Genomic DNA, 9,212 nt, shown 5'->3' on the forward strand with positions numbered 1-9,212 from the left:
GGTAGTGGAGGAGCCTGGGGGGCTGCAGTCCATGGGGTCACTAAGAGTCGGACATGACTGAGCGACTTCACTCTCACTCTTCACTTTCATGCATTGGAGAAGGAAATGGCACCCCACTCCAATGTTCTTGCCTGGAGAAACCCAGGGACAGGGGAGCCTGATGGGCTGCCGTCTATGAGGTCGCACAGAGATGGACATGACTGAAGCGACTTAGCAGCAACAGCAGCAGGTATGAGGTATCAGAAATTGGGCTCATGAAAACTCCTCCTGAAAACATCTAACTAACTGAAGGCCTGTCCTGCCAATTTTTCCCAGAGCACAGAGTGCCTCATTCCTAAGGTCCACCCTGAACCTGAAGGATGTGCTGAAAGTCAGAGAGTGCAGTGGCCAAAGACTTCATTCTTGTAGAACCAGAGGATGACTGCCAATTTTTATTTGGTGGTAACAGACCATTCATTAGCCTCTGAAGTGGTACCAGATGGAAAAACTTCTACAAAAGAGCTGCTAAACTGGGGGTGCCAGCAGGCATCTTGAGGCTTCTAGGCGGGTGTAGCGTCAGGGAAGGAACTTCACTTGGCCTGTATACTCCACCTCGCTGACAGGAAGAAGACATGCACAGAGAAAGTTGACTTGGGAGTAATGGTTAACTTTGGACATAAAGTGAAAGTGAGATGTCTAGTGGTGCTGATTTGCGGTTAGTTGGAGGCATATAGAGCTGAAGTTCAGAAGTCAGAGCTGGAGGTGAAAATGAGGTAGAGATATGTTAAGATTATTAAGCAGAAACCTCAAGTAAATAGAGTTTAGAGACCAGAATGGGGGCTCACTCATGCCCTGCAACCATAGCAGAGCCCAACAGAAAGAAGAACTGACACCTCTTCTTTCCTGGCAAGGAAAAGTCAAGGACACTGTTTACTACAGCACTCTCCCATGCCTTTGCCCCTCTGAAAAAGCAGTCTCCTTCCCTTAAGGTGGGGAACTTGCACGACAGAGTTGAAGACCCCCGCCTTGCGAATTTCAGTTGATCCCAAATAAACCCATCTTTATTGGAGAAATATCTGGCAGTCTCTTTTTAAAGATGTTTTGAAAAAAATGTGGACTGTTTTGAAAAATCTTGATTTAATTTGTTACAATATTGTTTCTTTTTATGTTTTGGTTTTATGGCCAGGAGGCATGTGGGCTCTTAGCTCCCCTAGCAGGGATTGAACACATACACCCTGCCTTGGAAGGCAAAGTCCTAAGCACTAGACTGGAGTGCCAAGGAAGTCCCAGTCTATTTGTGTTAGATCACAAATGTGAAATAACAAAAGCTACAGACAGGAAAGAGATGTCCACAGGCATGGAAGAGACTGGAAAAGCAGAAGGTTACTGCTGTAATATATCTATTTTTTCAACCATTTCCCCCTCTTCCCCTTCCTCAAGCAGGTAGCAGGCCTTGTGTTTACTTTCCTCAGGGGAGGTTTGTGGTGACATGAAAGAAGAAGCTGAAAAACATTCCCTTCCTGGCTTTGTTTTCAAAGTCTACCCCACTGAGGTGACTGAGTGTACAGTGGGGAGAAGAGACAGGAAATGGCTCTGAGGGAAACCTGAGCAGAGGCACTTGTGGATTTTCTCCAAAATAAAAGATGTCCTCTGGCCAGGGGAAGGGTCCAGGCTCCTGTGACAGCCAGCACCTACACTCTCCTCCCTGACAACTCCCCACCCCCTCCTGGCAGGTGCTGGTCAGACCTCAGAGGGAACAGTGAGGTGTCTCCAACCTCACCAAACTTCCACATGCCCTGAGGGTGACATGGAAGCTAGTGACTGTTAGACCTGAAGAACTAAAGAGCCTCTTGATGAGGGTGAAAGAGGAGAGTGAAAAAGCGGGCTTAAAACTCAACACTCAAAAACCTAAGATCACGGCATCCAGTCCCATCACTTCATGGCTAATAGATGGGGGAAAAGTGGAGACAGTGACAGACTTTATTTTCTTGGGCTTGAAAGTCACTGAGGACAGTGACTGTGAAATTAAAAGAAAGATGCTTCCTCCTTGAAAGAAAAGCTATGACAAACCTAGACATATTAAAAAACAGAGATGTCATTTTGCTGACAAAGGTCCAGATTGTCAAAAGCTATGGTTTTTCCAGTAGTCATGTACAGATGTGATAGTTACACCATATAAAGAAAGCTGAGCGCCAAAGAATTGATGCTTCTGAACTGGGGTGCTGGAGAAGACTCTTGAGAGTCCCTTGGACTGCAAGGAGATAAAACCAGTCAATCCTAAAGGAAATCAATGCTGAATATTCCTTGGAAGGACTGATGCTGAAGCTCTAGTACTTTGGCCACCTGATGAGAAGAGCCAACTCATTGGGAAAGATCCTGATGCTGGGAAAGACTGAGAGCAGGAGGAGAAAGGGGTGTCAGAGGTTGAGACGGTTGGATGGCACCATCCACTCAACGGACATGAGTTTGAGCAAACCCTGGGAGATGGTGAAGGACAGGGAAGCCTGGCAGGCTGTAGTCCATGGGGTCACAAAGAGTTGGACACAATGAGAGACTTAACAAACAACAACAAACCTGAGAGAACCAGGTAAATGGAGACTGGGGGCAACCAGGGAGGACTCATAACCACAGTCTTCCAAGGACCTCCCAAAGATGGCAGGAGACAGATTTTCTTATTGTTGGGAGTTGAAAGTAACTTGATATAACTTGATATATAACTTGATAATTTATTCCATAATGAGAGTTTTTAAAAACTTGAAGGGGATGAATGTACTACATCAGTAATACTGCCCTGATCATCTTTGTGAACTTAAGCTTTCTCCACCCACGGGATTCTTTATGAAAGGTAGATTCACAGAAGTAGAAGAATTACTGATTGAAAGGGTACAGTCACTTTGAAGACTCTTGGTATATATGGCTTAAATGTCCTCTGGATGGTCTGTGACTTTTCAGATTTAGAGTTTAAAACTAGGACCAGGACTTCCCTGACAATCCGGTGGCTAAAACTGCGCATTCCCAGCGCAGGGGTTAGTTAGTGTTAGTTGCTCAGTCGAGTCCGACTCTTTTGCAAACCCAAGGACTATAGCCTGCCAGGCTCCTCTGTCCATGGAATTCTCCAGCCAAGAATACTAGAGTGGGTAGCCATTCCCTTCTCCAGGGGATCTTCCTGACCCTGGGTCTCCTGCACTGCAGGCAGATTCTTTATCATCTGAGCCACAGCGGCGCAGGTTCAATTCCTGGTCAGGAAACTAGACCCAAATGTTGCAACTAAGAGTTCACATGCCATAACGAAGACGCAGGGAAGCCAAAACCAAACAAACAAACAAACAAACAACTAGGACCTTTCCTCAGTGGGCTGGGATGGAGGGGCAGGGAATGGAAACTTGTTAGGAGGCTATTGCAGTATTTTACGTGAGATGTGAGGAAGGGCCAAAGTAAGATTATAGCAGTGGGGAAAGAGGAAGAGACACATTCTAGTGTCATTTAGGAGGTGATATCAGTAAACCTTCTCTCCCTATCTGTGAAGGAGAGATAGAGTAACCAAGAGCACCTTACTGTTTTCCAATTTCAAAACATGAGTAGATGAAAATCCTATTAATCAGGGGGCAGTGAGGTTTGCTGGAAAGTCTGGATTACGTATTTAATTGACCTAGTTCAAATTCCACCCCCACCACATCCCTAATTAGCTGTGTGGCCTTGGGCAAGTTACTGAAACTCTGAGCCCACATACTTAGATTTCCTCACTTGTGAAATGGTCAGAGTAATATACATCAGTCTCTCGGACTACTGAAAGGATTAAACGTGAAAGTGTTTTTAAAGCACCTGTCCTACTGTGGCTTTGAAGAAATTAAAGAAAACCAATTATATAGAGAGAAGAAGATGTAGAGACTTAGAGAATAAAGAATATATGTGGTTTGAGAGGAACTGTGTTTAAGCCGTCTGCATGGGATTCCATACAGTAGACTGGGCGTACTTTTGGGGGAGGTGGAGGAGGAGCTGTGCAGAATATAGGATCTTAGTTCCCTGACCAGAGATGGGGCCCGAGTCCCCTGCGGTGGAAGCACACACAATCTTATCCACTGGACTGCCAGAGAAGTCCCTGTCTTGGTGTACTTTTTAAAGTGAAGTCGCTCAGTCGTGTCTGACTCTTTGTGACCCCATGGACTGTAGCCTACCAGGCTCCTCCACCCATGGGATTTTTAAAGAGACCTAGAAATATGTGAGGGCTTCCCTGATGGCTCATCAGTAAACAATCTGCCGGCAATGTAGATGCGGGTTCAATCCCTGAGTTGGAAAGATACTCTAGACAAGGAAATGGCAACCCACCTCCGGTTTTCTTGCCTGGGAAATCCCACGGACAGAGGAGCTTCACAGCTGCAGTCCATGGGGTCACAAAAGGGTCAGACAGGACTCAGCGACTAAACAACATCAAGAGGTACGCTGCTGCTGCTACTGCTGCTGCTGCGTCGCTTCAGTCGTGTCCAACTCTGTGCGACCCCATAGACGGCAGCCCACCAGGCTCCCCCGGCCCTGGGATTCTCCAGGCAAGAACACTGGAGTGGGTTGCCATTTCCTTCTCCGATGCATGAAAGTGAAAAGTGAAAGTGAAGTCGCTCAGTCGTGTCCGACTCTTAGCGACCCCAAGAGGTATGGAGAACTACAAAAGAAGGGGTGATGATTCTGCTGCCCTTGGGCAGTGGTGCAGTTCTCAAATATGGCCACAAGGTGGAGTCTGTTCAGTGCAAAAAGGTTCCCAAGTGAGTGAAGTTTCTCAGTAGTGTGGGACTCTTTTGCTACCCCATGGACCGTAGCCCGCCAGGCTCTTCTGTCCATGGGATTTTCCAGGCAAGAATACTGGAGTGGGTTGCCATTTCCTTCTCCAGGGGATCTTCCCAACTCAGGGCTCGAACCCACATCTCCTACATTAAAGGTGGATTCTTTACCACTGAGCCACCAGGGAAGCCCATGTTAATGGGGTGGGAGTATAGTACTGATCTGCCAAACATCTATGGAGCATCTTCCCTGTACTGGACTCTGTCTTTTAGAAGCATCCTGACTTGTATAACGGGGGATTCAGCTTGGTGGGAGGATACAGGGGTACCATTGTAGGGGTTTAGGCTTTGACTTAATCAAGGGAAGTTTTTCTTCCAGGATGGTGACTGATATATCTGACCAGGTGCAGAGTCAGCTGCAAAACTCAGTTCCCTAAGGGCTTGAGGTACTTTTTGTTTCTGAAAATGCACTTATAAAACAGAGAACATTTAACAGAACTCAAGAAATTTCCTGGAGTTTTCTACCAAAGCTCTTCCCTACCTTTCATTTCTTAAAACAAAACAAATAAACAAAACCAAAACCAAAAAAATGAGAACACTGACTCATTTGAAAAGGGCAAATCTGACTGAAGGCACAAATCTTCCCTATAAAGTGTTGATGAACAGTAAACCTCTATTATCTGGAGAAAAGAAAATGCCTTATTAACAGGAAGTAAACTGTTATCGTGTCAGACTTTATTTTTTTTGGCTCCCAAATCACTGCAGATGGTGACTGCAGCCATGAAATTAAAAGACGCTTACTCCTTGGAAGGAAAGTTATGACCAACCTAGACAGCATATTAAAAAGCAGAGACATTACTTTGCCAACAAAGGTCCATCTAGTCATGGCTATGGTTTTCCCAGTAGTTGTGTATGGATGTGAGAGTTGGACTGTGAAGAAAGCTGAGCGCCGAAGAATTGATGCTTTTGAACTGTGGTGTTGGAGAAGACTCTTGAGAGTCCCTTGGACTGCAAGGAGATCCAACCAGTCCATTCTAAAGAAGATCAGTCCTGGGTATTCTTTGGAAGGAATGATGCTAAAGCTGAAACTCCAGTACTTTGGCCACCTGATGTGAAGCGTTGACTCCCTGGAAAACAGTCTGATGCTGGGAGGGATTGAGGGCAGGAGGAGAAGGGGACGACAGAGGTTGAGATAGCTGGATGGCATCACCGACTAGATGGACATGGGTTTGGGCAAACTCCGGGAGATGCTGATGGACAGGGAGGCCTGGCGTGCTGCAATTCATGGGGTCGCAGAGTCAGACATGACTGAGCAACTGAACTGAACTGAAACTGTTATCAGCGTTATTAATCTAACTGTAAGTTGAAAAAAGATGGATTTATGAGTTATAATCCAAACAGCAACTTTAGTTTTAAATCCCATTATCCCTTTCAAAAGTGGTTGTTAAGTTGTGTCTGACTTTTTGAGACCCTATGGACTGTAGCCCGCCTGGCTCCCTGGTCCAAGGGATTTCCCAGACAAGAACAGTGGAGTGGGTTAACACTTTCATTTCCAGGGGATCTTCCTGACCCAGCGATCAAACTCAAGTCTCCTGCATCAGCAGGCAGATTCTTTACCACTGAGCCAGGGAGACAATTAAATACACAAATAAAAAATAAATAAACATTATGCTATGTGCCAGAAAAGAGACATATGAGGTGTTGAGAGAAGAAAAATGCTGATGGCCTACTTCAGATTGTGTGGTCAAGGAAAGCTCCTCGGAGAAGGAGACATTAGGTGAGGCTAGAGAGATGAGGGGCCAACAAGGACAGGGAGAACATGAGCTCCAGGCATCCAGATGGGCACAGGCTGTGAGTGGGTAAGTGCCAGGTGCATGGGGAACCTATACGAGGCCCGTGGCTGGAGTGAGGTGGGCAAGGGGCACAGCCGCAGGGATGAGGCAGGAGAGGTGGCGAGGGTTCCTGGATAAGGGTGTGGATTCTGTTCTGGGTGCAGAGAGGAGCCACTGAAGGACTTTAAGCAGAAGTGAGCATTACTCCAATTCACATCTGAAGATCACGCAAGAGAAAGGACACATGAATCTGGAACCTGCTGCAACTGTCCAGGTGAGAGATGGCAGAGAGATAGGTGCCAACAGTGGGGTGGAGGAACCAAGTGAATCTGAGATCTAGTTTAGAGCTAAACTCAGCAGGAGTGACTTACTAATGGGTGGGTAGGAGGTGAAAGAAGAAAGTAGAGGAACTCCTCAGCGGCTGGCCTGAACAGAGTTGTGCTGCTGGAGGTGGGAATCTGGAGTATCCAGCAGAGGCCTCAACACATCTCAGGTCCTAACTGCAAATTCCAACAAGAGTAACTGGCTTCCTTTGGGTCAAGTGCCCGCCCTAATCCACTAGCTATGCAGAGATGGGGGAAGGTATACAGAAGTGAGTGTATGAGGGCCTGCCTAAACATCCCAACTATCTTTTAAGGTGGGAATAACCATACAAATAACTAGGAGACAAAGCATCACAAGGCCCGGGACATATACCATTTGGCGGTGTCTTCTCAGCCCCACCAGCCATTCGCTGCCCCCTTTCTCTGCAGTTGGCCCACCTGCCCTGGGGTGGGGGCCAGCTACAGCTGATGGCAGAAAGAGACTCTCCTATGAGAAAACAAAGAACAACAACAATTCAGTGGAGAACAAGGTGGAGCATGTCCGTAAACACACCTCGCATTTTGTGTCTGAAGATCTGACAATTCCACAATGACTTTTGTCTACTTTGATCTCTCATTGATTCCAAGTTACCTCATTTATATACATAATTAATCTATCCAATAGATTGGTCATTTTTTTTCACATGCCAGAAAAGATTTAAAAATGGTTTTCAAGTTACTTTATGGATCTATGTTGATCTAAATTGCCTGCCTGATAGGCCCTCTGAATCCACGGAAACTTCTTCATGAATTCTTGTTTACAAGTCATTCAGGACCTCTGAGTATTTTGGTGTACTGATGTCTACAAATTCACTGTATAAATGGCCTCTCTATCTTTATGTCTAACTTCTCTATCTTTATATCTAACTAGAGAGAAAGACAGGCTTCCCTGGTGGCTCAGACAGTAAAGAAGCTGCCCGCAATGCAGGAAACCTGGGTTCGATCCCTGGATTGGAAAGATCCCCTGGAGGAGAATATGGCAATCCACCCCAGTATTCTTGCCTGGAGAATCCCCATGGGCAGGGGAGCCTGGTGGGCTACAGTCCATGGGGTCACAAAGAGTAAAACGTGACTGAGTGACTAAGCACAAGAGAGAAAGAAATACATGGATAATGTTGGCCTAAAGTTTACCCATTTCTGGTTTCTATCCTAAAAAACTATTCTTGGCTGGGTGACCAATCTCTTAACCTTTAATTTCTCATTTGTAAAATGGCAATTGTAATAGTGCCAGCCTCACTGGGTTGTTCTGAGGATTAAATGGAATAATCTGTGTAAGCCACTCAGCACAGTGCCTGGCACATGGTAAACCAAATACTCAATTACAGTTGGCAGCTATCCACCTGAAAGAAATAAAGAATATGTCTAAATGCTACCATGGTGTGGTCTCCAGCATGTATAGTGAAGTGAGAAAAAGCAAGGTAGAGAAAGGTGTACAACCATAAAAAATGCATAAAATATTAAATACATTAATGTATAGATTACATGTATATATACACATACACACACACATATTTAAAAGCCAAGTGATGGAAAAATTACCAATAAAATTTAAAAATGGTTACCTATGGGGATGGGGCTTCCCAGTGGCTTAGAAGTAAAGAATCCGTCTGCTGATGCAGGAGCTATGGGTTCGATCCCTGGGTTGGGAAGATCCCATGGAGGAAGGCATGTAACCCGGTCCAGTATTTTTGCCCATGGACAAAGGAGCCTGGTGGGCTCCATGAGGTCTCAAAGAGTCAGACATGACGGTGACTGAGCATGCATGCACCTATGGGACAGAGGGAACAGGGTCCTCTGGGAGGAGGAAGACAGACAGCAAAGTCGAACTCTGAACATAACTTCATATCTAGATTTGACTTTGGAGCCATGTGAATAATATGCGTAATTATGAAGTGTGTGTGTGTGTGTGTGTGTGTGTGTGTGTGTTTTAGTTGCTCAGTCGTGTCCGATTCTTTGCAATCCCAAAGAATCCAAAATTTTAAAGTCAACCATAAAATAAAAAATGCAGTAAAACAGATCAGTTTTGGGGATAACTCAAACTGGATAACTCCCCAGAGGAGGAACTTTTCTAAATGACTGAAAAACAGTAATTTAAGGGTACATTCCTGATTGGATATATTCTCAGGACAAAAAAGAATGGCCAAAATAAAATTAGTAAGCTGTGTGGACTTTCCCGGTAGTCCAGTGGATGAGAATCCACTTGCCAATGCAGGGGACATGGATTTGACCCCTGGTCTGGGGAGATTTCACATGCCGTGGAGCAACTG

The 9,212-nt window shown here is 45.5% G+C and overlaps 1 long non-coding RNA gene across 1 annotated transcript; it reads right to left on the minus strand.

Moving 5' to 3' along the window:
* Positions 1–418: 418 nt before the first annotated feature.
* On the minus strand, positions 419–8,832 carry LOC132659390 (uncharacterized). Its single transcript, XR_009599811.1, has 2 exons — positions 8,508–8,832; positions 419–7,393 (listed from the first exon to the last, which is right to left on the minus strand). It is a non-coding gene; the product is annotated as an uncharacterized LOC132659390 (long non-coding RNA).
* Between the last annotated feature and the right edge of the window lie 380 nt (positions 8,833–9,212).

The sequence above is a fragment of the Ovis aries genome, chromosome 3, assembly GCF_016772045.2.
Source record: "Ovis aries strain OAR_USU_Benz2616 breed Rambouillet chromosome 3, ARS-UI_Ramb_v3.0, whole genome shotgun sequence".
Lineage (NCBI taxonomy): Eukaryota > Metazoa > Chordata > Mammalia > Artiodactyla > Bovidae > Ovis > Ovis aries.